At 54.6% G+C, this 20,092-nt stretch overlaps 1 protein-coding gene across 1 annotated transcript in view; it reads right to left on the reverse strand.

Moving 5' to 3' along the window:
- LOC115144638 (aryl hydrocarbon receptor-like) overlaps positions 1 to 20,092 on the reverse strand; it is a 90,450-nt gene that overhangs the window by 32,600 nt on the left and 37,758 nt on the right.

The raw sequence follows: 20,092 nt of genomic DNA on the forward strand, positions 1-20,092 counted from the left end.
GTGAGGAGAGGAGCGGTGGAGGAGAGGTGAGGAGAGGTGAGGAAAGGAGGAGAGGAGCGGTGAAGGAGAGGTGAGGAGAGGAGCAAGGGGAGGAGAGGTGAGGAGAGGAGGAGAGGAGCGGTGGAGTAGAGGTGAGGAGAGGAGGAGAGGAGCGGTGGAGGAGAGGTGAGGAGAGGTGAGGAGAGGAGGAGAGGAGCGGTGGAGGAGAGGTGAGGAGTGGAGGAGAGGTGAGGAGAGGAGGAGAGGAGCGGTGGAGGAGAGGTGAGGAGAGGAGGAGAGGCAAGCGGCCCCACTCTGAGGACGTGTCACATGAACACAAAGACAGGCTGGAGTTGGGGAGGGAGAGGGGGAGGAGGAGGAGAGAGAGAGAGGGAGAAACATAACCATACAGAGTGTCTCACACTTTACTATTCCATCTCCCCCCACAATGCTCAGGGGCAAAGGAGTCGTGCTGTCGCTCTGTTCGCTCTAGGTGTGTATGCGTGCGTGGGTACAAGTTCCCTAAACCAACCGACGGCACTACAGGGCAGCTGTCCTGATACTCACGCCCTCGAACACCCCATCATATTCATTTCCAACATGTCAGCAAGGAGAACCCCTTTACACAATCTGCACTGGATGGAAGCCATAGCCTCAAAGCCTCCATCAAGTCCTTTTTCCATGGATGTCACCCAGAGAAACATAACCTAGATAATATCAGGTTGGATGATTCCATCCCTTTAGCAAGTTAAATAGCTATATGACTCAAATTCTACCTGGCAGACCCAACATCGTATTCCCCCAGTTAGCGCTGTGTACCGTACTTCTTAAGCTTTTGTCTGGGTAAGCTATAATGAACTCAGTGTCCACAAACGGCTTGTCCAGGCCTGTCTTTATTTCTGTCTTTAAACCTGAAGGCTCCTAGTTCTGTCTGAGACCCTGACATCCATGGGATCCCGGGGAGCCTCGCAGCTGCCGGCTCATATAGTTTCCTCTTTATTATGCAGGCCTACGCTCTCTCAAAACATATCCAGAAAGCTGCCACCCCCACTGCCACCCCGGGCCATCTATAAGTCCACCCTCCTCTCCTCAGCATCCCCGTCCTCCACTTCCTAGTTCTATCTCCATGGCCCGACGCCCCCACACTGTACACAAACACTCAGAAAGCAGAGCGGTGTTCAGGCTCTCTGTATAAATATTTAGATTCATCTGTCTAGCTGAAGAACACACAGCCATCTCCCTTGGGGGGGACATGGGCAGTCACCAAATATCTTGATCAAAAATGTATTTTTCATATTTAAATGGGGCTGAGGACATCATGCACTTGTCCAGGATGAAAGAACGCTGCCTGCTGTAGTTCTAGCGGCCGTCGGCAGACAGAACGAAACACAAAGTGGCAAGGGGATGTGAGAGAATGGAGAGAGAGAAAAGATCACGAGAGAGGAAGGAAGGATGAAGGGAGATAGAAAAAGAGAGCGATGGAGTAAGAGAGATGGAGAGAGCCTGTTCCAGTCATCCACATGGCAGAGCTAGTCGTTTGTTTTCCCAGCCTGTATGTTATCTGGTCTGGATGTATGCCCCCTGACAGTGACAGCAAACACAGGAACAGACTGGCAAGCCAAACACTGGAACAGACTGGCAAGTCAAACACTGGAACAGACTGGCAGGCCAAACACTAAAACAGACTGGCTAGCCAAACACTGGCACAGACTGGCAGGCCAAACAGTAGAACAGACTGGCAGGCCAAACACTGGCACAGACTGGCAAGCCAAACACTGGCACAGACTGGCAAGCCAAACACTGGCACAGACTGGCAGGCCAAACACTGGCACAGACTGGCAGGCCAAACACTGGCACAGACTGGCAGGCCAAACACTGGAACAGAATGGCAGGCCAAACATTGGCACTGACTGGCAGGCCAAACACTGGCACAAACTGGCAGGCCAAACACTGGAACAGACTGGCAGGCCAAACACTGGCACAGACTGGCAAGCCAAACAGTGGAACAGACTAGCAGGCCAAACACTGGCACAGACTGGCAGACCAAACACTGGCACTGACTGGCAGGCCAAACACTGGCACAGATGGGCAGGCCAAACACTGGAACAGACTGGCAGGCCAAACACTGGCACAGACTGGCAAGCCAAACAGTGGAACAGACTGGAAGGCCAAACACTGGAACAGACTGGCAAGCCCAACACTGGCACACACTGGCAGGCCAAACACTGGAACAGACTGGCAGGCCAAACACTGGCACAGACTAGCAAGCCAAACAGTGGAACAGACTGGCAGGCCAAACACTGGCACAGACTGGCAAGCCAAACAGTGGAACAGACTGGCAGGCCAAACACTGGCACAGACTGGCAGGCCAAACACTGGAACAGACTGGCAGGCCAAACACTGGCACAGACTGGCAGGCCAAACACTGGCACAGACTGGCAGGCCAAACACTGGCACAGATTGGCAGGCCAAACACTGGAACAGACTGGCAGGCCAAACACTGGCACAGACCGGCAGGCCAAACATTGGAACAGACCGGCAGGCCAAACACTGGAACAGACCGGTAAGCCAAACACTGGCACAGACTGGCAGGCCAAACACTGGAACAGACTGGCAAGCCCAACACTGGCACAGACTGCCAGGCCAAACACTGGAACAGACTGGCAGGCCAAACACTGGAACAGACTGGCAGGCCAAACACTGGAACAGACTGGAAGGCCAAACACTGGAACAGACTGGCAGGCCAAACACTGAAACAGACTGGTTAGCCAAACACTGGCACAGACTGGCAGGCCAAACACTGGAACAGACTGGCAAGCCAAACAGTAGAACAGACTGGCAGGCTAAACACTGGCACAGACTGGCAAGCCAAACACTGGCACAGACTGGCAAGCCAAACACTGGCACAGACTGGCAGGCCAAACACTGGCACAGACTGGCAGGCCAAACACTGGCACAGACTGGCAGGCCAAACACTGGAACAGAATGGCAGGCCAAACACTGGCACTGACTGGCAGGCCAAACACTGGCACAAACAGGCAGGCCAAACACTGGAACAGACTGGCAGGCCAAACACTGGCACAGACTGGCAAGCCAAACAGTGGAACAGACTAGCAGGCCAAACACTGGCACAGACTGGCAGACCAAACACTGGCACTGACTGGCAGGCCAAACACTGGCACAGATGGGCAGGCCAAACACTGGAACAGACTGGCAGGCCAAACACTGGCACAGACTGGCAAGCAAAACAGTGGAACAGACTGGAAGGCCAAACACTGGAACAGACTGGCAAGCCCAACACTGGCACACACTGGCAGGCCAAACACTGGAACAGACTGGCAGGCCAAACACTGGCACAGACTAGCAAGCCAAACAGTGGAACAGACTGGCAGGCCAAACACTGGCACAGACTGGCAAGCCAAACAGTGGAACAGACTGGCAGGCCAAACACTGGCACAGACTGGCAGGCCAAACACTGGAACAGACTGGCAGGCCAAACACTGGCACAGACTGGCAGGCCAAACACTGGCACAGACTGGCAGGCCAAACACTGGCACAGATTGGCAGGCCAAACACTGGAACAGACTGGCAGGCCAAACACTGGCACAGACTGGCAGGCCAAACATTGGAACAGACCGGCAGGCCAAACACTGGAACAGACCGGTAAGCCAAACACTGGCACAGACTGGCAGGCCAAACACTGGAACAGACTGGCAAGCCCAACACTGGCACAGACTGCCAGGCCAAACACTGGAACAGACTGGCAGGCCAAACACTGGAACAGACTGGCAGGCCAAACACTGGAACAGACTGGAAGGCCAAACCCTGGAACAGACTGGCAGGCCAAACACTGAAACAGACTGGTTAGCCAAACACTGGCACAGACTGGCAGGCCAAACACTGGAACAGACTGGCAAGCCAAACACTGGAACAGACTGGCAAGCCAAACACTGGAACAGACTGGCAGGCCAAACACTGGCACAGACTGGCAGGCCAAACACTGGCACAGACTGGCAGGCCAAACACTGGCACAGACTGGCAGGCCAAACACTGGCACTGACTGGCAGGCCAAACATTGGCACTGACTGGCAGGCCAAACACTGGCACAAACTGGCAGGCCAAACACTGGAACAGACTGGCAGGCCAAACACTGGCACAGACTGGCAAGCCAAACAGTGGAACAGACTAGCAGGCCAAACACTGGCACAGACTGGCAGACCAAACACTGGCACTGACTGGCAGGCCAAACACTGGCACAGATGGGCAGGCCAAACACTGGAACAGACTGGCAGGCCAAACACTGGCACAGACTGGCAAGCCAAACAGTGGAACAGACTGGCAGGCCAAACACTGGAACAGACTGGCAAGCCCAACACTGGCACACACTGGCAGGCCAAACACTGGAACAGACTGGCAGGCCAAACACTGGCACAGACTGGCAAGCCAAACAGTGGAACAGACTGGCAGGCCAAACACTGGCACAGACTGGCAGGCCAAACACTGGAACAGACTGGTAGGCCAAACACTGGCACAGACTGGCAGGCCAAACACTGGCACAGACTGGCAGGCCAAACACTGGCACAGATTGGCAGGCCAAACACTGGAACAGACTGGCAGGCCAAACACTGGCACAGACTGGCAAGCCAAACAGTGGAACAGACTAGCAGGCCAAACACTGGCACAGACTGGCAGACCAAACACTGGCACTGACTGGCAGGCCAAACACTGGCACAGATGGGCAGGCCAAACACTGGAACAGACTGGCAGGCCAAACACTGGCACAGACTGGCAAGCCAAACAGTGGAACAGACTGGCAGGCCAAACACTGGAACAGACTGGCAAGCCCAACACTGGCACACACTGGCAGGCCAAACACTGGAACAGACTGGCAGGCCAAACACTGGCACAGACTGGCAAGCGAAACAGTGGAACGGACTGGCAGGCCAAACACTGGCACAGACTGGCAGGCCAAACACTGGAACAGACTGGTAAGCCAAACACTGGCACAGACTGGCAGGCCAAACACTGGAACAGACTGGCAAGCCCAACACTGGCACAGACTGCCAGGCCAAACACTGGAACAGACTGGCAGGCCAAACACTGGAACAGACTGGAAGGCCAAACACTGGAACAGACTTCCAGGCCAAACACTGGAACAGACTGGCAGGCCAAACACTGGAACAGACTGGCAAGCCAAACACTGGAACAGACTGACAAGCCAAACACTGGAACAGACTGGAAGGCCAAACACTGGAACAGACTGACAAGCCAAACACTGGAACAGACTGACAAGCCAGACACTGGAACAGACTGACAAGCCAAACACTGGAACAGACTGGAAGGCCAAACACTGGAACAGACTGGCAGGCCAAACACTGGAACAGACTGTCAGGCCATACACTGGAACAGACTGGCAGGCCAAACACTGGAACAGACTGGCAGGCCAAACACTGGAACAGACTGTCAGGCCATACACTGGAACAGACTGGCAGGCCAAACACTGGAACAGACTGGCAGGCCAAACACTGGAACAGACTGTCAGGCCATACACTGGAACAGACTGTCAGGCCAAACACTGGAACAGACTTTCAGGCCAAACACTGGAACAGACTGTCAGGCCATACACTGGAACAGACTGGCAGGCCATACACTGGAACAGACTGTCAGGCCAAACACTGGAACAGACTGTCAGGCCATACACTGGAACAGACTGTCAGGCCAAACACTGGAACAGACTGTCAGGCCATACACTGGAACAGACTGGCAGGCCAAACACTGGAACAGACTGGCAGGCCAAACACTGGAACAGACTGTCAGGCCATACACTGGAACAGACTGTCAGGCCATACACTGGAACAGACTGGCAGGCCATACACTGGAACAGACTGGCAGGCCAAACACTGGAACAGACTGGCAGGCCATACACTGGAACAGACTGGCAGGCCATACACTGGAACAGACTGGCAGGCCAAACACTGGAACAGACTGGCAGGCCAAACACTGGAACAGACTGGCAGGCCAAACACTGGCACAGACTGGCAAGCCAAACAGTGGAACAGACTAGCAGGCCAAACACTGGAACAGACTGTCAGGCCATACACTGGAACAGACTGGCAGGCCATACACTGGAACAGACTGTCAGGCCAAACACTGGAACAGACTGTCAGGCCATACACTGGAACAGACTGGCAGGCCATACACTGGAACAGACTGGCAGGCCATACACTGGAACAGACTGGCAGGCCAAACACTGGAACAGACTGGCAGGCCAAACACTGGCACAGACTGGCAAGCCAAACAGTGGAACAGACTAGCAGGCCAAACACTGGCACAGACTGGCAGACCAAACACTGGCACTGACTGGCAGGCCAAACACTGGCACAGATGGGCAGGCCAAACACTGGAACAGACTGGCAGGCCAAACACTGGCACAGACTGGCAAGCCAAACAGTGGAACAGACTGGCAGGCCAAACACTGGAACAGACTGGCAAGCCCAACACTGGCACACACTGGCAGGCCAAACACTGGAACAGACTGGCAGGCCAAACATTGGAACAGACTGGCAAGCCAAACAGTGGAACAGACTGGCAGGCCAAACACTGGCACAGACTGGCAGGCCAAACACTGGAACAGACTGGTAGGCCAAACACTGGCACAGACTGGCAGGCCAAACACTGGCACAGACTGGCAGGCCAAACACTGGAACAGACTGACAAGCCAAACACTGGAACAGACTGGAAGGCCAAACACTGGAACAGACTGGCAAGCCCAACACTGGCACAGACTGCCAGGCCAAACACTGGCACAGACTGACAAACCAAACACTGGAACAGACTGGAAGGCCAAACACTGGAACAGACTGGCAGGCCAGACACTGGAACAGACTGGAAGGCCAAACACTGGAACAGACTGGCAGGCCAAACACTGGAACAGACTGGCAAGCCATACACTGGAACAGACTGACAAGCCAAACACTGGAACAGACTGGAAGGCCAAACACTGGAACAGACTGACAAGCCAAACACTGGAACAGACTGACAAGCCAAACACTGGAACAGACTGACAAACCAAACACTGGAACAGACTGGAAGGCCAAACACTGGAACAGACTGGCAGGCCAGACACTGGAACAGACTGGAAGGCCAAACACTGGAACAGACTGGCAGGCCAAACACTGGAACAGACTGTCAGGCCATACACTGGAACAGACTGGCAGGCCAAACACTGGAACAGACTGACAGGCCAAACACTGGAACAGACTGGCAGGCCAAACACTGGAACAGACTGTCAGGCCATACACTGGAACAGACTGGCAGGCCAAACACTGGAACAGACTGGCAGGCCAAACACTGGAACAGACTGTCAGGCCATACACTGGAACAGACTGTCAGGCCATACACTGGAACAGACTGTCAGGCCATACACTGGAACAGACTGGCAAGCCCAACACTGGCACAGACTGCCAGGCCAAACACTGGCACAGACTAACAAACCAAACACTGGAACAGACTGGAAGGCCAAACACTGGAACAGACTGGCAGGCCAAACACTGGAACAGACTGGCAGGCCAAACACTGGAACAGACTGGCAGGCCAAACACTGGAACAGACTGGCAGGCCAAACACTGGAACAGACTGTCAGGCCAAACACTGGAACAGACTGTCAGGCCATACACTGGAACAGACTGGCAGGCCATACACTGGAACAGACTGTCAGGCCAAACACTGGAACAGACTGTCAGGCCATACACTGGAACAGACTGTCAGGCCAAACACTGGAACAGACTGTCAGGCCATACACTGGAACAGACTGTCAGGCCATACACTGGAACAGACTGGCAAGCCCAACACTGGCACAGACTGACAAGCCAGACACTGGAACAGACTGACAAGCCAAACACTGGAACAGACTGGAAGGCCAAACACTGGAACAGACTGGCAGGCCAAACACTGGAACAGACTGTCAGGCCATACACTGGAACAGACTGGCAGGCCAAACACTGGAACAGACTGGCAGGCCAAACACTGGAACAGACTGTCAGGCCATACACTGGAACAGACTGGCAGGCCAAACACTGGAACAGACTGGCAGGCCAAACACTGGAACAGACTGTCAGGCCATACACTGGAACAGACTGTCAGGCCAAACACTGGAACAGACTTTCAGGCCAAACACTGGAACAGACTGTCAGGCCATACACTGGAACAGACTGGCAGGCCATACACTGGAACAGACTGTCAGGCCAAACACTGGAACAGACTGTCAGGCCATACACTGGAACAGACTGTCAGGCCAAACACTGGAACAGACTGTCAGGCCATACACTGGAACAGACTGGCAGGCCAAACACTGGAACAGACTGGCAGGCCAAACACTGGAACAGACTGTCAGGCCATACACTGGAACAGACTGTCAGGCCATACACTGGAACAGACTGGCAGGCCATACACTGGAACAGACTGGCAGGCCAAACACTGGAACAGACTGGCAGGCCATACACTGGAACAGACTGGCAGGCCATACACTGGAACAGACTGGCAGGCCAAACACTGGAACAGACTGGCAGGCCAAACACTGGAACAGACTGGCAGGCCAAACACTGGCACAGACTGGCAAGCCAAACAGTGGAACAGACTAGCAGGCCAAACACTGGAACAGACTGTCAGGCCATACACTGGAACAGACTGGCAGGCCATACACTGGAACAGACTGTCAGGCCAAACACTGGAACAGACTGTCAGGCCATACACTGGAACAGACTGGCAGGCCATACACTGGAACAGACTGGCAGGCCATACACTGGAACAGACTGGCAGGCCAAACACTGGAACAGACTGGCAGGCCAAACACTGGCACAGACTGGCAAGCCAAACAGTGGAACAGACTAGCAGGCCAAACACTGGCACAGACTGGCAGACCAAACACTGGCACTGACTGGCAGGCCAAACACTGGCACAGATGGGCAGGCCAAACACTGGAACAGACTGGCAGGCCAAACACTGGCACAGACTGGCAAGCCAAACAGTGGAACAGACTGGCAGGCCAAACACTGGAACAGACTGGCAAGCCCAACACTGGCACACACTGGCAGGCCAAACACTGGAACAGACTGGCAGGCCAAACATTGGAACAGACTGGCAAGCCAAACAGTGGAACAGACTGGCAGGCCAAACACTGGCACAGACTGGCAGGCCAAACACTGGAACAGACTGGTAGGCCAAACACTGGCACAGACTGGCAGGCCAAACACTGGCACAGACTGGCAGGCCAAACACTGGAACAGACTGACAAGCCAAACACTGGAACAGACTGGAAGGCCAAACACTGGAACAGACTGGCAAGCCCAACACTGGCACAGACTGCCAGGCCAAACACTGGCACAGACTGACAAACCAAACACTGGAACAGACTGGAAGGCCAAACACTGGAACAGACTGGCAGGCCAGACACTGGAACAGACTGGAAGGCCAAACACTGGAACAGACTGGCAGGCCAAACACTGGAACAGACTGGCAAGCCATACACTGGAACAGACTGACAAGCCAAACACTGGAACAGACTGGAAGGCCAAACACTGGAACAGACTGACAAGCCAAACACTGGAACAGACTGACAAGCCAAACACTGGAACAGACTGACAAACCAAACACTGGAACAGACTGGAAGGCCAAACACTGGAACAGACTGGCAGGCCAGACACTGGAACAGACTGGAAGGCCAAACACTGGAACAGACTGGCAGGCCAAACACTGGAACAGACTGTCAGGCCATACACTGGAACAGACTGGCAGGCCAAACACTGGAACAGACTGACAGGCCAAACACTGGAACAGACTGGCAGGCCAAACACTGGAACAGACTGTCAGGCCATACACTGGAACAGACTGGCAGGCCAAACACTGGAACAGACTGGCAGGCCAAACACTGGAACAGACTGTCAGGCCATACACTGGAACAGACTGTCAGGCCATACACTGGAACAGACTGTCAGGCCATACACTGGAACAGACTGGCAAGCCCAACACTGGCACAGACTGCCAGGCCAAACACTGGCACAGACTAACAAACCAAACACTGGAACAGACTGGAAGGCCAAACACTGGAACAGACTGTCAGGCCAAACACTGGAACAGACTGGCAGGCCATACACTGGAACAGACTGGCAGGCCAAACACTGGAACAGACTGGCAGTCCAAACACTGGAACAGACTGCCAGGCCATACACTGGAACAGACTGGCAGGCCAAACACTGGAACAGACTGGCAGGCCAAACACTGGAACAGACTGGCAGGCCAAACACTGGAACAGACTGTCAGGCCAAACACTGGAACAGACTGTCAGGCCAAACACTGGAACAGACTGTCAGGCCATACACTGGAACAGACTGGCAGGCCATACACTGGAACAGACTGTCAGGCCAAACACTGGAACAGACTGTCAGGCCATACACTGGAACAGACTGTCAGGCCAAACACTGGAACAGACTGTCAGGCCATACACTGGAACAGACTGTCAGGCCATACACTGGAACAGACTGGCAAGCCCAACACTGGCACAGACTGCCAGGCCAAACACTGGCACAGACTAACAAACCAAACACTGGAACAGACTGGCAGGCCAGACACTGGAACAGACTGGAAGGCCAAACACTGAAACAGACTGGCAGGCCAAACACTGGAACAGACTGTCAGGCCATACACTGGAACAGACTGGCAGGCCAAACACTGGAACAGACTGACAGGCCAAACACTGGAACAGACTGGCAGGCCAAACACTGGAACAGACTGTCAGGCCATACACTGGAACAGACTGGCAGGCCAAACACTGGAACAGACTGGCAGGCCAAACACTGGAACAGACTGTCAGGCCATACACTGGAACAGACTGTCAGGCCATACACTGGAACAGACTGTCAGGCCAAACACACTGGAACAGACTGGCAGGCCAAACACTGGAACAGACTGGAACAGACTGTCAGGCCATACACTGGAACAGACTGGCAGGCCAAACACTGGAACAGACTGGAACAGACTGGCAGGCCAAACACTGGAACAGACTGGCAGGCCAAACACTGGAACAGACTGGCAGGCCAAACACTGGAACAGACTGGCAGGCCAAACACTGGAACAGACTGGCAGGCCATAACACTGGAACAGACTGGCAGGCCAAACACTGGAACAGACTGGCAGGCCAAACACTGGAACAGACTGCCAGGCCATACACTGGAACAGACTGGCAGGCCAAACACTGGAACAGACTGGCAGGCCAAACACTGGAACAGACTGGCAGGCCAAACACTGGAACAGACTGGCAGGCCAAACACTGGAACAGACTGTCAGGCCAAACACTGGAACAGACTGTCAGGCCATACACTGGAACAGACTGGCAGGCCATACACTGGAACAGACTGTCAGGCCAAACACTGGAACAGACTGTCAGGCCATACACTGGAACAGACTGGCAGGCCAAACACTGGAACAGACTGTCAGGCCAAACACTGGAACAGACTGGCCAAACACTGGAACAGACTGGCAGGCCAAACACTGGAACAGACTGGCAGGCCAAACACTGGAACAAAACACTGAACAGACTGGCAGGCCATACACTGGAACAGACTGTCAGGCCAAACACTGGAACAGATTGTCAGGCCATACACTGGAACAGACTGTCAGGCCAAACACTGGAACAGACTGTCAGGCCATACACTGGAACAGACTGGCAGGCCAAACACTGGAACAGACGGCAGGCCAAACACTGGAACAGACTGTCAGGCCATACACTGGAACAGACTGTCAGGCCATACACTGGAACAGACTGGCAGGCCATACACTGGAACAGACTGGCAGGCCAAACACTGGACACTGGAAAACAGACTGTCAGGCCAAACACTGGAACAGACAGACTGGCAGGCCAAACACTGGAACAGACTGCCAAACACTGGAACAGACTGGCAGGCCAAACACTGGAACAGACTGGCAGGCCAAACACTGGAACTGTCAGACTGGAACAGACTGGCAGGCCAGGAACAGACTGCCAAAACACTGGAACAGAACAGACTGGCAGGCCAAACACTGGAACAGACTGTCAGGCCAAACACTGGAACAGACTGGCAGGCCAAACACTGGAACAGACTGGCAGGCCAAACACTGGAACAGACTGGCAGGCCATACACTGGAACAGACTGGCAGGCCAAACACTGGAACAGACTGGAACAGGAACAGACTGGAACAGGCCAAACACTGGAACAGACTGTCAGGCCAAACACTGGAACAGACTGGCAGGCCAAACACTGGAACAGACTGGCAGGCCAAACACTGGAACAGACTGTCAGGCCAAACACTGGAACAGACTGTCAGGCCATACACTGGAACAGACTGGCAGGCCATACACTGGAACAGACTGGCAGGCCAAACACTGGAACAGACTGGCAGGCCAAACACTGGAACAGACTGTCAGGCCATACACTGGAACAGACTGGCAGGCCAAACACTGGAACAGACTGGCAGGCCAAACACTGGAACAGACTGGCAGGCCAAACACTGGAACAGACTGGGAGGCCAAACACTGGAACAGACTGGCAGGCCAAACACTGGAACAGACTGGCAGGCCATACACTGGAACAGACTGGCAAGCCAAACAGTGGAACAGACTAGCAGGCCAAACACTGGCACAGACTGGCAGACCAAACACTGGCACTGACTGGCAGGCCAAACACTGGCACAGATGGGCAGGCCAAACACTGGAACAGACTGGCAGGCCAAACACTGGCACAGACTGGCAAGCCAAACAGTGGAACAGACTGGCAGGCCAAACACTGGAACAGACTGGCAAGCCCAACACTGGCACAGACTGGCAGGCCAAACACTGGCACAGACTGGCAAGCCAAACAGTGGAACAGACTGGCAGGCCAAACACTGGCACAGACTGGCAGGCCAAACACTGGAACAGACTGGTAGGCCAAACACTGGCACAGACTGGCAGGCCAAACACTGGCACAGACTGGCAGGCCAAACACTGGCACAGACTGGCAGGCCAAACACTGGCACAGATTGGCAGGCCAAACACTGGCACAGACTGGCAGGCCAAACATTGGAACAGACTGGCAGGCCAAACATTGGAACAGACTGGCAGGCCAAACACTGGAACAGACTGGTAAGCCAAACACTGGCACAGACTGGCAGGCCAAACACTGGAACAGACTGGCAAGCCCAACACTGGCACAGACTGCCAGGCCAAACACTGGCACAGACTGGCAGGCCAAACACTGGAACAGACTGGCAGGCCAAACACTGGAACAGACTGGCAGGCCAAACACTGGAACAGACTGGCAGGCCAAACACTGGAACAGACTGTCAGGCCAAACACTGGAACAGACTGTCAGGCCATACACTGGAACAGACTGGCAGGCCAAACACTGGAACAGACTGTCAGGCCATACACTGGAACAGACTGGCAGGCCAAACACTGGAACAGACTGACAGGCCAAACACTGGAACAGACTGGCAGGCCAAACACTGGAACAGACTGTCAGGCCATACACTGGAACAGACTGGCAGGCCAAACACTGGAACAGACTGTCAGGCCAAACACTGGAACAGACTGTCAGGCCATACACTGGAACAGACTGTCAGGCCATACACTGGAACAGACTGTCAGGCCATACACTGGAACAGACTGGCAGGCCAAACACTGGAACAGACTGGCAGGCCAAACACTGGAACAGACTGTCAGGCCATACACTGGAACAGACTGGCAGGCCAAACACTGGAACAGACTGGCAGGCCAAACACTGGAACAGACTGGCAGGCCAAACACTGGAACAGACTGGCAGGCCAAACACTGGAACAGACTGTCAGGCCAAACACTGGAACAGACTGGCAGGCCATACACTGGAACAGACTGGCAGGCCAAACACTGGAACAGACTGGCAGGCCAAACACTGGAACAGACTGCCAGGCCATACACTGGAACAGACTGGCAGGCCAAACACTGGAACAGACTGGCAGGCCAAACACTGGAACAGACTGGCAGGCCAAACACTGGAACAGACTGGCAGGCCAAACACTGGAACAGACTGTCAGGCCAAACACTGGAACAGACTGTCAGGCCATACACTGGAACAGACTGGCAGGCCATACACTGGAACAGACTGTCAGGCCAAACACTGGAACAGACTGTCAGGCCATACACTGGAACAGACTGTCAGGCCAAACACTGGAACAGACTGTCAGGCCATACACTGGAACAGACTGTCAGGCCAAACACTGGAACAGACTGGCAGGCCAAACACTGGAACAGACTGGCAGGCCATACACTGGAACAGACTGTCAGGCCAAACACTGGAACAGACTGTCAGGCCATACACTGGAACAGACTGTCAGGCCAAACACTGGAACAGACTGTCAGGCCATACACTGGAACAGACTGGCAGGCCAAACACTGGAACAGACTGGCAGGCCAAACACTGGAACAGACTGTCAGGCCATACACTGGAACAGACTGTCAGGCCATACACTGGAACAGACTGGCAGGCCATACACTGGAACAGACTGGCAGGCCAAACACTGGAACAGACTGGCAGGCCAAACACTGGAACAGACTGTCAGGCCATACACTGGAACAGACTGGCAGGCCAAACACTGGAACAGACTGGCAGGCCAAACACTGGAACAGACTGGCAGGCCAAACACTGGAACAGACTGGGAGGCCAAACACTGGAACAGACTGGCAGGCCAAACACTGGAACAGACTGTCAGGCCATACACTGGAACAGACTGGCAAGCCAAACAGTGGAACAGACTAGCAGGCCAAACACTCGCACAGACTGGCAGACCAAACACTGGCACTGACTGGCAGGCCAAACACTGGCACAGATGGGCAGGCCAAACACTGGAACAGACTGGCAGGCCAAACACTGGCACAGACTGGCAAGCCAAACAGTGGAACAGACTGGCAGGCCAAACACTGGAACAGACTCGCAAGCCCAACACTGGCACACACTGGCAGGCCAAACACTGGAACAGACTGGCAGGCCAAACACTGGCACAGACTGGCAAGCCAAACAGTGGAACAGACTGGCAGGCCAAACACTGGCACAGACTGGCAGGCCAAACACTGGAACAGACTGGTAGGCCAAACACTGGCACAGACTGGCAGGCCAAACACTGGCACAGACTGGCAGGCCAAACACTGGCACAGACTGGCAGGCCAAACACTGGCACAGATTGGCAGGCCAAACACTGGCACAGACTGGCAGGCCAAACATTGGAACAGACTGGCAGGCCAAACATTGGAACAGACTGGCAGGCCAAACACTGGAACAGACTGGTAAGCCAAACACTGGCACAGACTGGCAGGCCAAACACTGGAACAGACTGGCAAGCCCAACACTGGCACAGACTGCCAGGCCAAACACTGGCACAGACTGGCAGGCCAAACACTGGAACAGACTGGCAGGCCAAACACTGGAACAGACTGGAAGGCCAAACACTGGAACAGACTGCCAGGCAAAACACTGGAACAGACTGGCAGGCCAAACACTGGAACAGACTGGCAAGCCAAACACTGGAACAGACTGACAAGCCAAACACTGGAACAGACTGGAAGGCCAAACACTGGAACAGACTGACAAGCCAAACACTGGAACAGACTGACAAGCCAAACACTGGAACAGACTGACAAACCAAACACTGGAACAGACTGGAAGGCCAAACACTGGAACAGACTGGCAGGCCAGACACTGGAACAGACTGGAAGGCCAAACACTGGAACAGACTGGCAGGCCAAACACTGGAACAGACTGGCAGGCCATACACTGGAACAGACTGGCAGGCCAAACACTGGAACAGACTGGCAGGCCAAACACTGGAACAGACTGGCAGGCCAAACACTGGAACAGACTGTCAGGCCATACACTGGAACAGACTGTCAGGCCAAACACTGGACACTGGAACAGACTGGCAGGCCAAACACTGGAACAGACTGGCAGGCCAAACACTGGAACAGACTGTCAGGCCAAACACTGGAACCAAACACTGGAACAGACTGTCAGGCCAAACACTGGAACAGACTGTCAGGCCATACACTGGAACAGACTGGCAGGCCAAACACTGGAACAGACTGGCAGGCCAAACACTGGAACAGACTGTCAGGCCATACACTGGAACAGACTGTCAGGCAGGCATACACTGGAACAGACTGGCAGGCCAAACACTGGAACAGACTGGCAGGCCAAACACTGGAACAGACTGTCAGGCCATACATTGGAACAGCCTGGCAGGCCAAACACTGGAACAGACTGGCAGGCCAAACACTGGAACAGACTGGGAGGCCAAACACTGGAACAGACTGGCAGGCCAAACACTGGAACAGACTGTCAGGCCAAACACTGGAACAGACTGTCAGGCCATACACTGGAACAGACTGGCAGGCCATACACTGGAACAGACTGTCAGGCCAAACACTGGAACAGACTGTCAGACCAAACACTGGCACTGACTGGCAGGCCAAACACTGGCACAGATGGGCAGGCCAAACACTGGAACAGACTGGCAGGCCAAACACTGGCACAGACTGGCAAGCCAAACAGTGGAACAGACTGGCAGGCCAAACACTGGAACAGACTGGCAAGCCCAACACTGGCACACACTGGCAGGCCAAACACTGGAACAGACTGGCAGGCCAAACACTGGCACAGACTGGCAAGCCAAACAGTGGAACAGACTGGCAGGCCAAACACTGGCACAGACTGGCAGGCCAAACACTGGAACAGACTGGTAGGCCAAACACTGGCACAGACTGGCAGGCCAAACACTGGCACAGACTGGCAGGCCAAACACTGGCACAGACTGGTAGGCCAAACACTGGCACAGATTGGCAGGCCAAACACTGGAACAGACTGGCAGGCCAAACACTGGCACAGACTGGCAGGCCAAACATTGGAACAGACTGGCAGGCCAAACACTGGAACAGACTGGTAAGCCAAACACTGGCACAGACTGGCAGGCCAAACACTGGAACAGACTGGCAGGCCAAACACTGGAACAGACTGTCAGGCCATACACTGGAACAGACTGGCAGGCCAAACACTGGAACAGACTGGCAGGCCAAACACTGGAACAGACTGTCAGGCCAAACACTGGAACAGACTGTCAGGCCATACACTGGAACAGACTGGCAGGCCAAACACTGGAACAGACTGTCAGGCCATACACTGGAACAGACTGTCAGGCCAAACACTGGAACAGACTGTCAGGCCAAACACTGGAACAGACTGGCAGGCCATACACTGGAACAGACTGGCAGGCCAAACACTGGAACAGACTGGCAGGCCAAACACTGGAACAGACTGGCAGGCCAAACACTGGAACAGACTGGCAGGCCAAACACTGGAACAGACTGTCAGGCCAAACACTGGAACAGACTGGCAGGCCATACACTGGAACAGACTGGCAGGCCATACACTGGAACAGACTGTCAGGCCAAACACTGGAACAGACTGGCAGGCCATACACTGGAACAGACTGGCAGGCCAAACACTGGAACAGACTGGCAGGCCAAACACTGGAACAGACTGGCAGGCCAAACACTGGAACAGACTGGCAGGCCAAACACTGGAACAGACTGTCAGGCCAAACACTGGAACAGACTGTCAGGCCATACACTGGAACAGACTGGCAGGCCAAACACTGGAACAGACTGTCAGGCCAAACACTGGAACAGACTGTCAGGCCAAACACTGGAACAGACTGGCAGGCCATACACTGGAACAGACTGGCAGGCCATACACTGGAACAGACTGGCAGGCCAAACACTGGAACAGACTGGCAGGCCAAACACTGGCACAGACTGGCAAGCCAAACAGTGGAACAGACTAGCAGGCCAAACACTGGCACAGACTGGCAGACCAAACACTGGCACTGACTGGCAGGCCAAACACTGGCACAGATGGGCAGGCCAAACACTGGAACAGACTGGCAGGCCAAACACTGGCACAGACTGGCAAGCCAAACAGTGGAACAGACTGGCAGGCCAAACACTGGAACAGACTGGCAAGCCCAACACTGGCACATACTGGCAGGCCAAACACTGGAACAGACTGGCAGGCCAAACACTGGCACAGACTGGCAAGCCAAACAGTGGAACAGACTGGCAGGCCAAACACTGGCACAGACTGATAGGCCAAACACTGGAACAGACTGGTAGGCCAAACACTGGCACAGACTGGCAGGCCAAACACTGGCACAGACTGGCAGGCCAAACACTGGCACAGACTGGCAGGCCAAACACTGGCACAGATTGGCAGGCCATACACTGGAACAGACTGTCAGGCCAAACACTGGAACAGACTGTCAGGCCATACACTGGAACAGACTGGCAGGCCAAACACTGGAACAGACTGGCAGGCCAAACACTGGAACAGACTGTCAGGCCATACACTGGAACAGACTGTCAGGCCATACACTGGAACAGACTGGCAGGCCAAACACTGGAACAGACTGGCAGGCCAAACACTGGAACAGACTGTCAGGCCATACATTGGAACAGCCTGGCAGGCCAAACACTGGAACAGACTGGCAGGCCAAACACTGGAACAGACTGGGAGGCCAAACACTGGAACAGACTGGCAGGCCAAACACTGGAACAGACTGTCAGGCCAAACACTGGAACAGACTGTCAGGCCATACACTGGAACAGACTGGCAGGCCATACACTGGAACAGACTGTCAGGCCAAACACTGGAACAGACTGTCAGACCAAACACTGGCACTGACTGGCAGGCCAAACACTGGCACAGATGGGCAGGCCAAACACTGGAACAGACTGGCAGGCCAAACACTGGCACAGACTGGCAAGCCAAACAGTGGAACAGACTGGCAGGCCAAACACTGGAACAGACTGGCAAGCCCAACACTGGCACACACTGGCAGGCCAAACACTGGAACAGACTGGCAGGCCAAACACTGGCACAGACTGGCAAGCCAAACAGTGGAACAGACTGGCAGGCCAAACACTGGCACAGACTGGCAGGCCAAACACTGGAACAGACTGGTAGGCCAAACACTGGCACAGACTGGCAGGCCAAACACTGGCACAGACTGGCAGGCCAAACACTGGCACAGACTGGTAGGCCAAACACTGGCACAGATTGGCAGGCCAAACACTGGAACAGACTGGCAGGCCAAACACTGGCACAGACTGGCAGGCCAAACATTGGAACAGACTGGCAGGCCAAACACTGGAACAGACTGGTAAGCCAAACACTGGCACAGACTGGCAGGCCAAACACTGGAACAGACTGGCAGGCCAAACACTGGAACAGACTGTCAGGCCATACACTGGAACAGACTGGCAGGCCAAACACTGGAACAGACTGGCAGGCCAAACACTGGAACAGACTGTCAGGCCAAACACTGGAACAGACTGTCAGGCCATACACTGGAACAGACTGGCAGGCCAAACACTGGAACAGACTGTCAGGCCATACACTGGAACAGACTGTCAGGCCAAACACTGGAACAGACTGTCAGGCCAAACACTGGAACAGACTGGCAGGCCATACACTGGAACAGACTGGCAGGCCAAACACTGGAACAGACTGGCAGGCCAAACACTGGAACAGACTGGCAGGCCAAACACTGGAACAGACTGGCAGGCCAAACACTGGAACAGACTGTCAGGCCAAACACTGGAACAGACTGGCAGGCCATACACTGGAACAGACTGGCAGGCCATACACTGGAACAGACTGTCAGGCCAAACACTGGAACAGACTGGCAGGCCATACACTGGAACAGACTGGCAGGCCAAACACTGGAACAGACTGGCAGGCCAAACACTGGAACAGACTGGCAGGCCAAACACTGGAACAGACTGGCAGGCCAAACACTGGAACAGACTGTCAGGCCAAACACTGGAACAGACTGTCAGGCCATACACTGGAACAGACTGGCAGGCCATACACTGGAACAGACTGTCAGGCCAAACACTGGAACAGACTGTCAGGCCAAACACTGGAACAGACTGGCAGGCCATACACTGGAACAGACTGGCAGGCCATACACTGGAACAGACTGGCAGGCCAAACACTGGAACAGACTGGCAGGCCAAACA

The sequence above is a fragment of the Oncorhynchus nerka genome, linkage group LG2, assembly GCF_034236695.1.
Source record: "Oncorhynchus nerka isolate Pitt River linkage group LG2, Oner_Uvic_2.0, whole genome shotgun sequence".
In the NCBI taxonomy this organism is placed as follows: Eukaryota; Metazoa; Chordata; class Actinopteri; order Salmoniformes; family Salmonidae; genus Oncorhynchus; species Oncorhynchus nerka.